This window comes from Rhinolophus ferrumequinum, chromosome 23 (genome assembly GCF_004115265.2).
Source record: "Rhinolophus ferrumequinum isolate MPI-CBG mRhiFer1 chromosome 23, mRhiFer1_v1.p, whole genome shotgun sequence".
Classification (NCBI taxonomy): domain Eukaryota; kingdom Metazoa; phylum Chordata; class Mammalia; order Chiroptera; family Rhinolophidae; genus Rhinolophus; species Rhinolophus ferrumequinum.
The window spans coordinates 22,327,442-22,345,892 of record NC_046306.1 but is presented as its reverse complement, the minus strand read 5'-3'; the positions used below and the strand labels follow the sequence as shown (position 1 = coordinate 22,345,892).

Genomic DNA, 18,451 nt, shown 5'->3' with positions numbered 1-18,451 from the left:
TATGCAGTGCTAAATAAATGCAATACAATTATTATGAGGGCCTCTCTGGGGCATCCATCCACTGACCCCAGCTCTGCCTACGAAGGTAACTTCTGACAAGAGTGTTTGAGGAATATTTCAAGGTTTGGGGAATTTAGTTTTGTGGGTTTTTTTTAAGTTGTAACTCATATATATTTTTATTTTATTTTATTGGGGAAGGAGAACAGGACTTTATTGGGGATCAGTATGTACTTCCAGGACTTTTTCCAAGGCAAGTTGTTGTCTTTTCAATCTTAGTTGTGGAAGGCGCAGCTCAGGTCCAGGTCCAGTTGCCGTTGTTAGTTGCAGGGGGCGCAGCCCACCATCTCTTGCAGGAGTCAAACCGGCAACCTTATGGTTGAGAGCCCACTGGCCCATGTGGGAATCGAACTGGCAGCCTTCAGCGTTAGGAGCACAGAGCTCCAACAGCCTGAGCCACTGGGCCAGCCAGGGGATTTAGTTTTTAATTGATAGATGTGCCCCTTAGGTGCCAGGACATAGAGCATTTTCCCTTGTTCAGAGCCAAGACCAAACTCAGCTCTGAGAGAGGAAGTCTGTGGGATCCCGCTTTGGGGTTGGGGGTGATGAATAGAGATATATTGTGTGTACGTAGAGCGAGGGGTCCAGGGGAGAGGGCATTCCAGGCAGGGAGAACCCCTGGAACAAAGTACAGAGAGTCCGGGAGCTTGTGGAGCCCAGTCAGAGAGAAAAGGGAGATCCTGTACAGCCAACAATGAGGTGGACCCATGTTGGCAAGGGGAGCCTCCCAAAGACGGGGAACTATCAGAGTTGTGGGCAGGGACAGGGATAACAGAGAATTATCAGTCCGCCAGTCACTGATGTGCTAAATGTGCTTCCACTGGCCTCATCTCAAATCAGTTGTGAGTTTGTGTTTCCTCTCCAGGAGTCGGGGAGCCTCCAGGGAGGAGGGGAAGAGAGTGTTTTTACTGCCCTTCCCTAGAGACACCCCCAATATTTGCAGAGGATTTGAGAGAGGTAAAGGGACTGAGCTGGGGCCACTTGGCTGTAGGCAGAGGTGAGAGTGTGGGCTCTGGCTTCCTGTGGTAACGATGTGACTTTGGTCAGTTTTCCCATTTGTAGGGTGGGAATGATAATAGTACCTTCATAATCGGTGATTGTAAGGATTAATGTTCTTGACTCATTGTAAGTGCTCCATAAATGTCCCTTTTGGGACTTTCAGATCTTCCATGGCCTTCCCCTTGGTCTCCTTACCCTTATACCTGTGGATTACCTGTCGCTGTCCCCCACCCATGTGCTCTCTTTCTCTCTTTTCGTCCCCTAATCACACTTTGCTACTAGTCAAGAATGTGCCTTTGATTTTTTTACTTTTGATGCTCTTTGGAAAAAGCTAAAAGTTCAAAAGATCACACATAGCTGATAAATGGCAGAGTTGGGTTTCAAATCCAACTGACTCTCAAGTTCATGAACTTTGAAACCACACTGTGCAACTTGGGCCCAATACTCGCTGGCTGAGACAAAGCATGCCCAAGGCCCCACAGCCATCAGCTGAGATCCAAACCCAGATCTGCCTGGCTCCCTTACCCCTGACTCCCCAACCCCCACGTGAAATCTTTAGCTGCCCTTTAGTATAATCACCGTGCTTCTCCCACGTGGCTGTTTCACTACATTTTCACTACATTATCAATTCTCCCACAAGAATTTTGTGACATCATGCAGCAGGAGTCACACTGGATGAAGAAACTGAGGTTCAGAAAGGGAAAGCAACTTGTCCAAGGACACAAAGAATTGGTAGATATTGCAGGTAATTTAGAGATTAGGGGAGCCCCGCCTAGCTTGGTGTGGTGGCACTGAAGATGGAGAACGGTGGATAGACAGGAGAAATATTTGAGAGGTAGGCCAAGGGATATGCTAACGATATGCTGCTGACTGATTAGATATGGGGGGTGAAGGAGAGGGAGGAGACAAGAATGATTCCTAAGGTTTTGGCTTGAGTGACCCGGTGGACCCTAAATGGGAACTACCTCAGTAGCAGTTTGAGACGCAGGTCAGATAAAGGATGTGAAAGCGCTTTAGGAAAGATCAAACGGCGGCTGAAGTCGTGTGGCGCAATCATGGCAGTGAGTTCCATTTTACAGACGGGGAAACTGAGGCACCAGATACCAACGGGTGGAATCACGTCACGTCGTTCTTTCTTCACATTCCTTGAGTGGGTGAAAGGACCAAGGCGTGTTGGGCACCTACTAGGATCCAATACTGTACCGGGACCCGCCACGCCACGCCCATCCCGGCAGGTTTTCCCTGTCCGCCTTCTGTGTCCCAATAAAGTTATTGAAATTGACACTGGTTACTAAGGAAGTGGGTCGCCGAGCCGGGTTGCTAAGGAAGTGAGCGGCTGCTGTCTCTCCCCATCCGGGGCAGCGGGGAATGGCTGAGCCCGGGATTCGTCGCCGCCGCCAGCTTTCGGCTCGGGCCGCAGGTGAGTCGGGGAGGGGCCCAGGAGCCCGCCGGGCAGGGCGGATCTCTCCCGCCGCCTGGGATCTTTCCGGAAGCCGGCGCTGGCGCCGCCGCCTGGCTTTGCTACTCCGCGAGCGGGAGCATCCTCTGTCCTGCCTCCCGGGCATCCTCCAGCGGTTTGGACGGCCTCACCCCTCCTTCCCGGGGCGGAAATGCAGCCAGACCCCCAGGCCCCGCCGTGACGGGTCGGGGTCCATCCGGGGAGTCTGGGGCCGTGGTCAGGGACCCAGCTCGGGACGGAGGTGGGGAAGCGAAAGCCTGGAGTCCGAACCTTGGTGCTGCCCCAGCTCACTGTGTGACCTTGGATAAGTCCCTTCCCCTCTCTGGCCTCAGTTGACCTGTTTACCCAAGGGGGTCCTAAGACTTGCTGCTCGCAGGAGTTAAGATGTTTAGTTATGTTGAAAGTGCCAATGGAGAGAGGGAGAATTCTTAGGAAGCCCTAGCATGAGGACCAAGAGTCCAGTTTGAAGTCTGAGTGTCTGTCTGAGACTGCATCTCCAGTTAGCAATCGTATGGCTTTAGGCAAGTTAATCTCTGAACCCCTTCTTTATCTGTAAAATGGGTTAATGAACCGCTGTGGAAATCCAGTGAGACAGAGTAAGTCAGGTAGCGCGTGGCACATAGTAAGCACGCAACAAGCTATAATGAGCCATGTAGGGTGGTTTGTTTGGGCAAGGTTTCAGGAGATGACTTTGAGACAGGTAGGATTTAGGTGTGTAGAGTGCCAGCTCACATGGGTATTCCTCCCACTGTTGACATCCCCCCCACCGCCCAGTTTTACTTCTCTATTCTGCTCAGCGCAAGGGAGGTAGTGTGGACTTCTGAAGTAGCCCTGGTGGGGGAAATCCTGAGGTCAGTCTCTGTACATGGCTGAGGTTATGGTCTTGCTTCCTACTTGGGTCTTATTGACCCTTCCAGAAGAAAAAGAGTATCTTATGTCTTTTGGGAAGTACTTAAAGCATAATAGCTATTTACAAGTATATGAAGCACTTTTCAGGTACATTATCTCATTTAATCTTCACAGAGACTTTGCCAGGTAGGTGGTGATGTTATCTCCATTTTACAGATGAGGAAACTGAGACTCAGAAAGGTGACTGACTTGTCTAAGAATTTTATACTTGTTCAGTGGTGGAGCTGGACACATTTCCAGGTAAATCCTGTATTTTCTTCCCCATACCCTGTTGTCTTTGGTTTCTCAACAGTAGTTGTTATCAAACCACAAGGGTATTCTTTTGTTACTCCAACTGCTATGGCTAGAGGCTTGTCTGCCAGTGGCAAGGAAATAAGATCTTACATAAAGCTTCATTTAAATAGATACCATCCAAAGAACGGACCTCAAAAAGAGCTGGAATTTTTAAGAGGAGTATTCTCTGGCCCTCAGTCCCCTCCGCTTTAACCTGAGAGGAGCAGGCTAGATGATAGCTGAAGGCCCTTTCAGTGCTGGTGTGCAATTCTGATTCCGTGCTTGCAGTTTAAAAGCATGGAATCAGGCTGCCTGGATTCAAAGCTTGGTTCTGCCACTTCCAAGCTGTGTGCCACTGAGCAATTTACTTCACCTCTTTGTGCTGCAGTTTCCTCATCTGTAAAATGGGGATAATAATAGTATCCACCATGTCTGGCTGTTGTGAGGGTTCCTTTGAGCCTAATACAGTTAAAGTGCCTGGCGATTTTGGTAAACGTTAGCTGTTGTTGTTTAGGCTTCACATAACACCTGTACTATACTTTATGTTCTGTTAATGGTGAATGAAGAAAGTATGTGCCAATAATAGCAGGTCTGTCAACTTCAAGGTCATTGCAAGCTTGAAACAGTAGCTGTCACAGTATTATATAAACGTCAGTATTATTACAAGGTTGTCCCAGGAACCTGCCATTCCATGCCAGGTTGGGCTCAGAGGAAGTTTGGTAGCTTGACTTCCAATTCAGGAAATAATTACTCAATCCCTCTGTGCCAAGCACAGTGGACGCTGTGGAGATCAACCCCTATCCTTTGAGGACCTTCAAGCTTAATTTGCATATGACTAGCATTTTAAATAATTTTACATTTTTGAATGAATTCAAGAGTATTTGAATGAATACAAGAGTATTTGCCCCTACTGCACAATAAAGCCACTGATTCAGATTTCTTATTTTGTGTCCCTAGGCTTCAGTAGGGTGCCTGGGTTAGAAGCCTAGGTTTCCTCTCTAAGCCCTTTCATCCACTGATGTATGGTCCCTGAGAAAGAGCCTTCTCTTGTGTTGGTTAATAATACAGTACTCTCTCTATGGTGCCTAATGGTTTACAAAGATGCTTAAATGACCCTTCACTCATTTGGTCTTATCAAAAACCCTGCAATGAGGGTAAGGCGCAGAATGGGGTTCCCATTTTACAGTCGAGGGTCCTGAGGTAAGGGAATCCGTGCTGCAAGGACACAGCCCATTTCACGTTGGAATCCAGGTCTTCGGACTCCATGTTCAGTGCTCTTGCCCCTATGTATGCTTCCTCAGTTTCATTCACTGAACACTTGCTGAGCATCTGACATGTATCAGGCTCTGTTCTCGCCTGGGGATGTGATGGTAGTGAGGTAGACGAGGTCCTTGCTCTCATGCCGCTTTCATTCTAGTGACAGCAACAGAAAAAATAATAAATGAAAATATGGATGGGAAGAAGTACTGTGAAAACAGTATAACAGTGATGTCATAGAATGTAACTTCTTGAAGGGATTGGGGGGCTGATCCTTTAATTGGGTGGTCAGAGAAGGCCTCTCTAAGGTGTTAACATTTTTGCTGAGATTTGCTGCCGAAAAGGACCCAATCATTTGACTATGTGGCAGAAGGAACAGCAAGGGTAAAGGCTCTGAGGTGGGAGCAAGCTTGGTAAGTTCCAGGAGCTGAAAGAAGGCTCAGAGTGGCGGGAGCAGGGGAGCCGGCGAGCTGGAGCAGGGGAGAGGGTGGGTGAGAATGGAGAGGAAGGCCAATGGGTGGTATGGGGGTGAAGCCTCACATCACACAGGACCTTGCAAGCTAGAGCAAGGAGTTGGGATTTTATTCTGAAAGCAATGGGAAGTCATTGAAGGCTTTCAGAAAAGGGGGGCGGGCGTGGCGGATTAGCTCAGTTGGTTAGAGTGCGGTGCTCTTAACAACAAGGTTGCCGGTTGGATCCCCACATGGGCCACTGTGAGCTGCGCCCTCTACAACTAGATTGAGACAACTGCCTGACTTGGAGCTTATAGGTCCTGGAAAAACACACTTAAATAAATAAAAGTTTTAAAAAAAAGAGAAGGAAAGGGGTGGTGATGTGATTTATTTATTGTTTTTTAAAATACCACTTTGGCCTCTCTGTGGGCAATAAATTTTAAGGGGCATTAAGAATGGCAGCCAGGAGAGTAGTTAGGAGGCGAGGTAAAAAATGATGGTGGCAGTGGAGATGATATAAGAGGATGTGTTTTGGAGGTAGAACCAGCAGGGTCGTGTTTGGGGGGATGAGCTAAAGGAATCAAGGATGACTCCTGAGTTTTTGGCCTGAGCAATTAGGTAGATGCTGGTGGTGCCATCTGCCTCTAAAAGGATGAGAGAAATTTTTGGGAAGGTGCCCTGTGAGGAAGAATTAGCTATGATTCACTCTGAACCTCTGGAGGAGAGACACAAATCCCAGGTTATGTTGCAGGAAGACCACCAGGTACTTCTAACTGAAGCCTCCACCTTACACATCCATAAGCCATGCTTTTATCGTAGTCTGGCTCTATGCCAGCTTGTGGAGTGGCAGGTGTGGGATTTGCCGGGTCAGTGTCCATCTGTCTCGTGTTGTTGGCATTGCTGTCCTGATTTGAGATCTTGGCTGATGAAGACTGGAAGGAGGCTGGCCAGCTCGGGGACAGAGAATGGAATCACTAGTGCAGCTCACTCTCAGTGCATCAAATGGCCACACTCTCCCTGCCAAAGTGGTTCTTTCCTTGGCTGTTGAATGACATTTCTAAAGTTTCAGAGCTTTTGGGAATCTCTTGAAAAGCTGTTGTGTTCTGCCAGAATTCCTAGAGGATTTTTGAATGGAGTATCTCTTCTGAGCAAGGGAATTCATTCAAGCTTTCTTTTCATATCTACTAATAATTGCACATGTAAATTTAGGCTTTCCAACATTGTAAATTCAACGTTGTGAATAATAAGACTAACAATCCAACCACCTCCGCTTGTATAGCTTTGTTTGCAGTTTGGAATGCATTTGGAATATTTCGTTTGCATTCTCATTTACTAATGTGAGTCATTTCAGATCATATGGAATATATATTATCCCCAGGTTACAGAGAAGCATTGAGATGCTAGAGGTCATTTGTTTTTGTCAATAATGTTGAGCATCTGCTAGGTGCCGGGTTAGGTAGATCCTTGCTGCTCAAAGTGCGTTCTGTGTGACCGAGGCACCCATGTCCCCTGGGAAGTGGTTTGAAATACAAAATCTAAGCCTAGATTTAATAAACCTGTCTGCATTTTACCAAGACCCCCCAGGTGTTTCCTGTGCACATTAAATCTTGAGATGCACTCATTTGGTAATAAGCAGCAAAACTAGGACTTGCCAATGATAACGATAGTAAAAGTAATAGGAATAGCTAACACTTACTGAGCCAAGCACTGTTCTAAGCACTTTACACATGTTGTATCATTTAGTCTTCACAGCAACCCTGTAACAGGTACTGTTATGATTCCCACTTTCCAGAAGAGGAAAGTAGAGGCACAGAAAGGTCAAATGACTTCCCCATATCTGCTGACCCCAGGTCCATTGCTCTTTCTGCCACTCACTTGTTCATCTGTTTTGCAGGTGGGCAGTACATTCCTGATGTCCAAGGTCTTTCTCTTCTGTACCTGGGTAACAAAGTGCTGATGAGAAAGTGACTTCAAAGAATGAAGAAATCAGGGGAAAAACCCTTGAGCTATTTTAACATACCTATGGGTGTCAGTTACTTGAATAGGCAACAAACATACCCAATTTGTAAGACAGGCTACCTCTCATGCTTTTTAGCAGTCTCTCTGGGCAGAAACAGCTGAAGCAGGTAGGAACTGTGAGTTTGTCTTTTGAGTCATTCAGCTCTGAACTGTTTCTCAGTCTGGCGATAATATCTACACCAGGTGAGAAGAGGGTGGCTAAAGTCCCATACCACCCGCAATTAGCTGACTAATTGCAAAAGATTCAATTTTATGGTGGCTCTATTCTCTCTCTCTGCCCTGTGGGCTCATTATTTTCCTTTCAACATCTCCTTATCTCCCCAGAGTCTTAGAAAGATTTCTTGGTCAAGACCTATGCCATCCAGGAAATTCTGAGGTGAAAAGGCAGTGGGATCTGGGGGGAGGCATGAATTCTAATAGCAAGTCTGCCACTTGCTGTGTGACCTGGGAAAAGGAAGTCAACCTCCTCTCTAGCCCTCATCTCTATATATACAAAATAAGGACATGGGACAGTCTTCCAAGCTCTTCCCGAAAGGCTGAGCTTGGATTTGGGTGCTATTTTCTTCTTCTGTGGTGACTTTATGCTGAGCTTTCTTCTGGACCTTCAGGGATGGGGCTGTTAGAGCATATTTTCTTGGCAGTCTGAGATCATTACAAGCAGGTCATCATCACAGCATCACACATCTGCACTGCAGCTTGGAATGATTTGAGGTTTGAGTTTAAGGCTCAGTTAATCATGGTGACACATATGTCTCCTCACTTTGTCGTACTGATTGCAGACATTGAGTTCTTTACACACAGGCAGATCTATCTTTAGCATGCTGATTTATTATTTTTATTTACTATTTTTTATTTTTTAAACTTTTATTTATTTTAAGTGTGTTTTTCCAGGACCCATCAGCTCCAAGTCAAGTAGTTGTTTCCATCTAGTTGTGGAGGGCGCAGCTCACAGTGGCCCATGTGGGGATCAAACCGGCAACCTTATTGTTAAGAGCGCCGTGCTCTAACCAGCTGAGCCAACCAGCTGCCCCTAGCATGCTGATTTATTTAAATCATAGTTTGCATTAGAGAGCACCAGTGATGCTTGTAACTTTTTGGTAAAGTATTTGCAGCAGTTGCATTTTGTCATATTTGAACATCGTGTATAAATGGAAGTGGGTCCAAGTGAAATAGAAATTGTAGAAGAGTAATGGGAATTGAGACTTGACATGCTGTTACCCACTCTGGGGTCCGTCATAACACCTTCAGCAGTGGTTTCAGGAAGGGCTTGCTTTGGGGCTTTTGTGGGTTATATAAATTAAACAGAAACTAAAAGTTCATGGCACAGATTCCAGCAGCTCAGTGGATTGCAGTAATCAGTACTTTATAACACGTTTCAATAACCTAAGCAAAAAAATCTAGCTAGCAGATCATTACAGATTCCATCTAGGTAAGAGAAAATGTCAGCCCAAGTTACTTAAGGTAACCACAAGAAGGTAGTTCTTGGTGTAAATAGTTACTGGTTTTGCAAGATACGCAATAGTGAGTCAGATTCTAGCCTAAGAAATATATAATGTTTTTCCTTCCGTATTTCTTCAATTGCCAGCATTTTTTAATATAATTTTTTCCCTAATTATAAAAACAATGAACTTCTATTGAGGAAAAATGAGGAAAATCCTGAAAAGATTAAATAAGATTCACTATAAGTCCCACCACCCAGAAATAACTACTGTTAACATCTTACTGTCCAAAGGCAAATATATTCCTAAATATATTTTATCTCATGGATGTGCAATTCTTACCTAGTTCCCTTATTGTTGTTATTCAGACTAGTTTCTTTCTTTCTTTTTTGTGGTTCTTTGGTTTTATTTGGGATAAAAAAAAGTATAGGCATAAATGTTTTTACATGGTTCTCTTGAAGATATCCTGTAAAATAACTTATCAAATGGCTTCATTCATGTCTCTTGATTTTCAGTATCTATCAATGTCACTGTCAGCCTTGATTAATTGGTTGAAAATTTCAGAGCAAAATAAGCAACTTTTGTGACTATTTTCCCAATCCGTGAGAATCATGATCATCACAGAAATATTTTATCCTTTCATCATAAATCTCTGGAAAGTAGCCGTAGTCATTCATTGTTAACAGGATAGGGGGCAGTGTCATAGAGGGTTAATCCCTCTAAATTGGCTTCCACCCCCTAAAGAAAGTTTCTGAAAATCACAGAGATGAGTTGGGAGAAAACCAAAGAAGGGAAATGACCTAGACCGTTCTTCTGCAGTAATAATCATGTGGCACACATGACTTTTGTCTCCGGGGTTCCAGTGGAGTTTCTGTACTACATCTGTGCTGCAACTGCCACTGTACAAAAGGGGTGAGCAGGTCAGCATACTAAATGCACTCACTCCACACCAGATAACGACCAGGATCCAGAAGACTTGTTTGCCATGAATTTGGGGCTGCATTTGGTAGGAAAGGATGGTCTGAACAAACATGTATAAGGAGCCCATACCAAAGGTGAGCGCAGCCCCATATCCATGTACAATTACAAAGACTGTTTTCTGGAAGTTTGCCACAACTCAGCAACCCAAGTACAAGGCCAGCCTTGTTTAACTTGATGATATAATTCCCTTCGGGATTCAGAGCATGAATTTGCTATTACAGCAAACATAAATGGTAGTGATGCATTCAACTGTGGTGAAATTTAACATTGCCCGAAACAAGCATTTTTCTGGAGCTACTGTACCAATGTCAATCAGTCAGACAGATGTGTTTATCTGTCTCTCCTGAATATTCCCTAAACATCACAGGTCCTTTCCCAACTCTGTCTTTTGTCATCTGTTGTTGACTCGGCCTGATATAAGGCAAAACAGGTTTAACACCGTGGAGGGTTATGGCAGTAATGTATGAAAATATGAAAACCTCCGAGGTCCAAAGTACAAGGGCCAAAGGAAGGAAACAGGCCTAGCTGAAACCACCTCTTCTCAAACAGGGCTTTTGTCACTTTCTTGTTTGGTTTTATCTTCCTCACTAAACTTTAAGTTCTATAGACCAGAAACCAGTTGTTTTGTTCACCATTATATTTCCAGCTCCTGTTTTAAAGTTCACAAAGTATCAGTCTTCACATCTGCCCAGACCTGCACCTTTTTAAATCCTTGCTTGGATGAGTCCGCCTGTGCTGACGCGGGGTCCAGAGCCTGCGGGTTGGATGGAGATGGGGCAAGGCCCCGGGGCGTGCTCCTCATTTAGGCTCATTTCAATATTTACATGTTATAAATAATGCTACTGAGAACATCTTGATAATTATCTTTGCATAAACTTTTGCCTACATTTCTGATGATTTCTTTAAGCTAGATCTCTTAATTGTTAAACTTTTAATTATAAAGGCAGCCTCCTTAAATAATATTTTCAACAAGGCAGTGTCTAAATAAAGTTGAAAAGGCAGACATTACTGCAATTTGGTGAGGAGGGATTACCAGGGAAAATGGTATCCTACCTCAATTTCCGCTTACTTGTCCACTTGCAGGTACATCTTTAGATGTACTCAAAGTGTATCTCCCATTTTGCATTTGGAAATGTTCACTCTAAATTTCATAGCCATTTTTCCATGTTCCCAATTTTTAATTAATTATGAGTTAATAAACTTCCCCCAGCATTGGGCATTTGTTTCCAGCTTTTTAATAATCACAGAGTGCCCTAGTGAACATCTTTGCTTCTCTCTCAGCCTCATAAGAGAATTCTAAATTAATGGTTTGGGAAAGATTAGAATTTTAGAAAGTTAAAGGAGAACTGTACATTTTCCTTCTTAAAATTTGATAGAATCCTCTAAAAGTAGCTTTTAGAAAAACAGCTTTATTGAGGTATAATTCACATATCATAAAATACCTTTTAATATTCTTTTTTTTTTCAACTTTTTTTTGGGGGGAGGGGAACAGGACTTTATTGGGGGAACGGTGGGTACTTCCAGGCCTTTTTTCCAAGTCAAGTTGTTGTCCTTTCAATCTCAGTTGTGGAGGGTGCAGCTCAGCTCTAGGTCCAGTTGCCGTTTTTAGTTGCAGGAGTGGAACCGGCAACCTTGTGGTTGAAAGCCCAACCATCTGAGTCATCTGGCACTGGCCCATGTGGGAATCGAACCAGCAGCCTTCGGCGTTAGGAGCACAGAGCTCCATCCGCCTGAGCCACAGGGCCGGCCCCTCTTAATATTCTTTCTCAGCTTTTTTTATTGCTTTTTCTTTTTTCTTTTTGATACAGAATTCCCTATGAATGGGCCCCAGCACACAGGCCTTTGGCATTTAAACCCTTCATTCTCTGAATAGGCTGTTGGTTGATGACATTAATCTGAAACACTGTATGCACATGCTCAGTTTGGGGCACTGTATGAACTGAGAGCAAGCGTTATCATTATGGAATTGGACAGTGAACCGTGGCAGTTCTGGTGGACTTTTGGAGAGGGATTTTTAAAAAGTATTTAACTCATCTTATTACTCCTGAAATAAGTCCTGTGATTTATAGGAAATTCTGCTTGGCCAACTTTGGGAACTGTTTACTCTACAGGTGGCATATGTAGGCAGAACTTCTCCAACATTAATGTATACGCAAATCACCAAGGATCTTGATAAAATTGGATTCTGATTGGGGGGGATCTGGTTTGGGTTAGAATCTGCAGAGCTAAACCAGGTGGAACAGGAGATGCGGGGTAATACTTACACACAATATCCTGAATTATCTTGAATGACATGGTGCAAGTTATTCCCTTTTAAACTCTTTTGGTTCTTCTGACTGTGTCAAGGAAAATATTTGTTTAGTTCCAGTGTGTTTCTTAACACTTGCTAAGCTCGCTTTCTAACCAAGAGAAATCTGGTCTCAGGGCTTAGGTAAGCGACAGTATCTAATTAGAATTTAGTAATGTGTGTCCTTATATTTATTTTCATGATTACCTTCTACTTTCAACAAGTGATACTGATTGTCCATTAATGGTAGTGATTAATGGCAGTTACTTTTTAAAATAAATTTTGTTTAAAAAAAGTAGCTTTCAAGAAAAACCTTAAGTAAATAACAGTGCAAATGGTACATGGATATGGCAAAAATTGTGAAGAGACAATCCCATGACTGGAATTTAGGACATGCTGGTGTGGAAAAAAGGCAGTGGACTTTGGAGCGAGGTAGACCTGGTTTCTACTTATTTTGCCACTCATTAACTCGGTGTGCCATGTTACTTCCCTCTCCAAGTCGGCGGTTTTTTCTCACTTAAATTGGGTCAGGGCAGAAGCACCGCCTGTGGGCCAGGCACTATACTGCTTGTCCCCACTACTCCTCACACAGCCCAGGGCAGGGTATTATTGGTATTCCCACTTTACAGATGCGGAGTAGGCTCAGGGGCTGAAGGAACTTGCCCAGAGTACCAGAGCTGGGGATGATAGGACTGGCTTTCAATTCCAGGTGTGTCTGAATCTCTTTTTTCGTTATTCCAGGCCACCTCCCTCTTTTAAATATAGATTTTGTGGCGGCTCTCTACTGAGCCGAATGGCAGTCTGATTAAAATGAAAAGTCACACTACACACACCCATGTTCACTACAGCATAATTCACCATAGCCAATAGGTGGAGGTAGCCCAGATGTTCACGGGCAGATCCGTGAATAAAGAAAATGTGTGTACTTACAATGGGATATTATTTATCCTTAAATAAGGAGATCTTGCCACGTGTTATAACATGAACCTTGAGGTAGAAGGGTGGTTTCAGGGCCTGCGGAGAAGGGGAAATGGGGAGTTGTTGTCTGATAGGCACAGAGTTTCAGTTTGGCAAGATGAAAAAGTTCTAGAGATCGACTATACAACAATGTGGATGTAGTTAACTCTACTAAACTGTGTAGACTTAAAAATGGTGAAGAGGGTATATTTTATTTTATGTGGTTTAACTACAATTTAAAAGTTAAAAAAAAAAGCCATTGGTCAGAGGACAATTTTTTTTCATTGTGATTATGGAAAATCTCATACATAAAAGTAGAATAGTAAATGAACCATGAACCCATAACCCCGTTATCAGCACATGGTCATTGTGTTTTACCTATAACCTCCCATCCACCTTACCCCACCCCCCCAATTATGTTGATCCCAGACAGCATATACCTTTATCTGAAAATACTTTTATGCATATCATGTTTCCCTGAAAATAAGACCTTAGCCGGACAGTCAGCTCTAATGTGTCTTTTGGAGCAAAAATTAATATAAGACCGGGTCTTATTTTACTGTAATAGAAGACCCGGTCTTATATAATATAATATAATATAATATAATCCCGGGTCTTATATTATTTTTTGTTCCAAATGATGCGTTAGAGCTGATTGTCCAGCTAGGTCTTATTTTCGGGGAAACACGGTATCTCAAAGTAAGAACCTTCTTTTAAAACATTTTTTTTAAATGATTGTCTTTTTTTTATTTTATTTTATTGGGGAATATTGGGGAATAGTGTATTTCTCTAGGGCCCAAGTCATCGTCCTTCAATCTAGTTGTGGAGGGCGCAGCTCACTGGCCCGTGTGGGAATCGAACTGGCAACCCTGTTGTTCAGAGCTCATGCTCTAATCAACTGAGCCATCCAGCCGCCCCCCAAGAACCTTCTTTTATAAATACCATTTTCACAGTTAAAAAAGGAACAATTCCTAAACACCGTCTCATATCCAAGTGTTCAGATTTCCTTGATTGTCTCATACATTTTTTAACAGTTGGCTTGTTTGAATCAAGATCCAAAAAAAGGGCCCCAATCATGGGCCAGATGTTGTATTTGCTTGATTAAGTCTCCTACCTCAGAGTGTATATTTTTAGCAGAGAAACAACTTCATTTCTTTCCAAGTTCCTGGCAGGAAGGCTCTGCCAGCTTCCTAGCTCAGTGGTGGTTCAGAGCATGAGCACTGCATGCCGGGGCCATGTGGACAACAGGGTACACTCTTGGTGGGAGGATAAATGGTACAGCCTGGGGGTGGGGGTAAGATGGCGCCCTCTGCCAAAACTATGCATAGCATTTACATGTCTAGGAATGGATCCTACTAATTACTCCCACCTGTAACTGAAGGTATATGCTAAGGGTATTCACTGCAACATTGTTTATAATAGCAAAAGACCAGAACTGATCAGAAGGTCCCTCAGCAAGGGGGCTAATCAAGTATATTATAGGACAGCCATACCATGGCATCTGGGCAGCTGTTTTAAAGGGGAGTGGGGTTGTCTCCAATATCTATAAAGTGAGATGGAGCATGGTGCATAGTGTACTTCCACTTGAGTTTACAAAAGAATAAAAGGGGGCCGGCCCGGTGGCTCAGGCGGTTAGAGCTCCTAACTCCGAAGGCTGCCGGTTTGATTCCCACATGGGCCAGTGGGCTCTCAACCACAAGGTTGCCAGTTCGATTCCTCGACTCCCGCAAGGGACGGTGGGCAGCGCTCCTTGCAACTAAGATTGAACACAGCACCTTGAGCTGAGCTGCCGCTGAGCTCCCGGATGGCTCAGTTGGTTGGAGCGCGTCCTCTCAAACACAAGGTTGTGGTTCAATTCCCCTAAGGGATGATGGGCTGTGCCCTGTGCAACTAGTAATGGCAACTGGCCCTGGAGCTGAGCTGCGCCCTCCACAACTAAGATTGAAAGGACAACAACTTGACTTGGAAAAAAGGCCTGGAAGTACACACTGTTCCCCTATATAGAACTGTTCCCCTTCCCCAATTAAAATCTTTAAAAAAAAAGGAAAGGAAAGAAAAAAAGTGGGGGAGCAATACAGATACCTTAATGCTTGCATATGTATCGAGTTCCTCCCAGGGTAGGAGGTTTCCTTGTTCACTGTGTACTCACCCTTACAGCTTGAATTGTTTTAATCTCTGCATGTATTGATACACACATGTATATATATGTGTGTGTGTGTGCGTTTTAAAAATGGGTTTATGTGTGGGTTTTAGATAAGACAGACTTGGTTTTGAATCCTGACTGTTCCACTTAATTGCTGTGTGACCTTGGGCAAATTAATTTCTCTGAGCCTCCCATCCTTATTTTTATTTTATTTATTTATTTAGTTTCAGGTGTATAAAACAATGTAATAGTTAGACATTTATACCCCTCACAATCCCATCCTTATTTTTAAAATAGGGCTAATACCTATTCCTCTTAAGATGATTGTGAAGATTAGAAGAAGGATATACATTAAGCTCTTAATATATTGTGAGTTGTGACTATTGAATACAATAAAACTCCAGACCCACATTGATTCTGAAGGAGACATGTCCTCTAGACTTGAATATATTTTTTATGAATGTATTCTATGAACGTTTCACAATTGGATACAAAAAAGGATTTTTCCCCCCTCTTTTTTCCTCTTTGATAAATGCTTTCTTTGTTTGCTTGTTTCTCTCATCAAGTGACGGGGAGCACATGGCGACAGTTTGAATCCAGAGCAGGTATTTATTTGTTCATGTTTTTTGCTTGTGACCTTTCTAGGTTTCTTTCCAGACAAGTAGCCTGTCTTCCTGACACTTAAGCTGAAATCAAGGTGCTGGACAATTCCCCCCACCCCCCGAAGGAAAAAATAGTTTTATGGCAATCCCCCTGCTTGATTATAAGAAACTAAATACATGCACTTATTAAAAAGGCCATAGAGAGCCAAAAAAATCACTTGCAGGCTCACCCCCAGAGATCAATATTGCTCGCATTTCCTGAGCTTTTATTACAGATTTTGCGCTAGGCTAAGCATTTAACATTTATTAGCTTATTTAGTTCTTAGAACAGGTCTTTAAGGTAGGTGTTGTTATTAACCCCATTTTATAGAAGAAACTATGACTTAGGTAACTTTCTCAAAATGTTATAGCTCAGTGACAGAGTAGAAATCCTGACCAGTTTGTTGAACAGTAAAGCTCATACTTTAACCCTGACTTTACGCTGTCTCTCCACATCTTTCTCTAAACGTGTACATGTAACACACGTAAACAAATCTCATGATAGTAACTCTTCTGTTTGGTAGCCTGCCTTTTTTTTTTTCATTCAACAAAATGTCATGGACATTTTCCCGTATCTAAATACTTAGAAGCATATTGCTATTCTTAATTTCCCATTGTAGAGATGTGTTGTGACCTAACCAGTCCCTTACTGATGAGTGTTTAAGTGGTTAGAGACAGTGTTGTGATAAACGTGAACATGTACATACATCTTGCACATGTATTCAGTTATTCAGTTGATGTCCTTGAAATAATTCCAAGAAATGGAGTTTCTGTTTCAAGGGAGTGTTGCACTTCAAGTTTACCCGTTAATGTTTTAGGATTAATTGCTCAACTGCCCTCAAATAATTTGCGCCAGTTTGAGATGCTGTGGCTCCTGTATGTGCTGTAAGGGATGGTTTGAAAGTTCTTAGTTCACACAACTTTTTTATTTATTTATTTATTTTTAAGGGGAACAGGACTTTATTGGGGAACAATGTGTACTTCCAGGACTTTTTTTTTTTTTTCCAAGTCAAGTTGTTGTCCTTTGAGTCTTAGTTGTGGAGGGCGCAGCTCAGCTTCAGGTCCAGTTGCTGTTGCTAGTTGCAGGGGGCGCAGATCACCATCCCTTGCGGGAGTCGAACCGGAGCCCGCACTCCAACCAACTGAGCCATCTGGCACTGGCCCATGTGGGAATCGAACTGGCAGCCTTCGGAGTTAGGAGCATGGAGCTCCAACCACCTGAACCACCGGGTCGGCCCCACACAACTCTTTGACTTGCAAAAAAGATGACCTTGTGTTTATAAACAGTGGCTGTAATAAAAACAGAATATATTTTATTCTTCTATTATTTTGACACCTCTGCTCTGAGAGCCTTTTAGGGCTGTGGCTACATGACATTGCTACACTGACATTAGAAAGTTAAAGATTCCACTGCTGGGGCCTTGCAGAAGCTCTTCTGAAGCTTCACCGTAAAATTGAGATTAGTTTTACTCCTAAAGTCCTTTGTTCATCAATTAAAACAGTTTTTCATTACAATACCTGAATATTAGTTTACTTAATTTCACAAAACTTTTCCATCTCTTTTTTTCTCCTAATTTTATTTTTCTAACTGGGTAACATACTCACATGATTGAAAACTCAAGAGGTATAAAAGGGGATACAGTGAAAAGTCTCCCTTCTACTCTTAGCCCCCAGCCACCCCGCTCTTCTCCCTACAGGCCCCCAGTGTTGTTATCTGGCTCTTGTATATCCCTCCAGAACTATTTTGTGCACATTTAAGCAAATATAGAACTATTCCCTTGTCAACACAAATGTGTCCTTTTAAAGTTCTGCAGGGCAATGGTGTTATTTTTCACCTGGACGTGAATAATCTTGTTTTGAAAATTGTTAATTCCCATTGTAGTAACTGGCCATCCTGGGAACCAGAGACCCAGAATTGAACTTGCTCTCTCGATGTGATCCAAGGGATTGCAAACAAGGAGTCCTGGTACGCACTTCAAAACAATGAGTAACCATTGTGAAAGAGAGTAGTGTTGCTGGTGACAGGCGGATGCACAGTAGAAACAGCTGCTTCCCCTGAGAGAAACCTGCCCTGGGAGTTTCTTTGGGCTGGTTAATAGGGAGTCAGTCGCTTTTATCGCCTTGCCCTAGTGTTGCAGTGCTTTTCTGATGGCCCATGTGATCTGTGGCTCCGGCTGCCTTTCAGACACTGAGTCCTTGAACTCGAGACTAGGCGGTTGGCAGGTGGTTGCCTGGTCTGATCTTAGAGGACATTGCATTGATCAAAGATGCACTAGCGTGCACTCTGTGTGCCCACAGATTGCTCCTCGTTGCAGGGCTGTTTCTTGCCAGCCTTTATTTTTTTCCCATTTGAAGATACCACATTAAAGAACATTTGGAAAATGCAGAAATGTTGAAGAAGCAGGGGAAATCACCTGTAGTCCTATCACCCAAAGTGGACCACTATTGATATTTCGATGTGTGTCCTATTTTTATGTAATTGCAATTGCATACATTCAATGTCATAAACTTTGTTTTCGTTTATGATAAGTATTTTCCATGTCATTGCAGAGCCCTGGTAAATGTAGCTTAATAAAAT

The 18,451-nt window shown here is 43.3% G+C and overlaps 1 protein-coding gene and 1 pseudogene across 3 annotated transcripts in view; one reads left to right on the top strand and one right to left on the bottom strand.

The window, feature by feature from the left end:
* The first annotated feature begins 2,367 nt into the window (after nucleotides 1–2,367).
* Nucleotides 2,368–18,451, top strand: part of KIF3B (kinesin family member 3B) — a 34,866-nt gene continuing 18,782 nt past the window's right edge. For 2 of the 3 annotated variants that reach the window (XM_033094925.1, XM_033094928.1), the window contains exon 1: nucleotides 2,368–2,476. The gene's annotated coding sequence lies outside the window, so the exon portion shown is untranslated. Of the gene's footprint in view, nucleotides 2,477–3,580; nucleotides 3,665–18,451 lie in introns of all 3 variants that reach the window. The other variant, XM_033094926.1, reaches the window with a different exon arrangement.
* Nucleotides 9,507–10,647, bottom strand: LOC117016286 (DNA damage-regulated autophagy modulator protein 2-like; annotated as a pseudogene).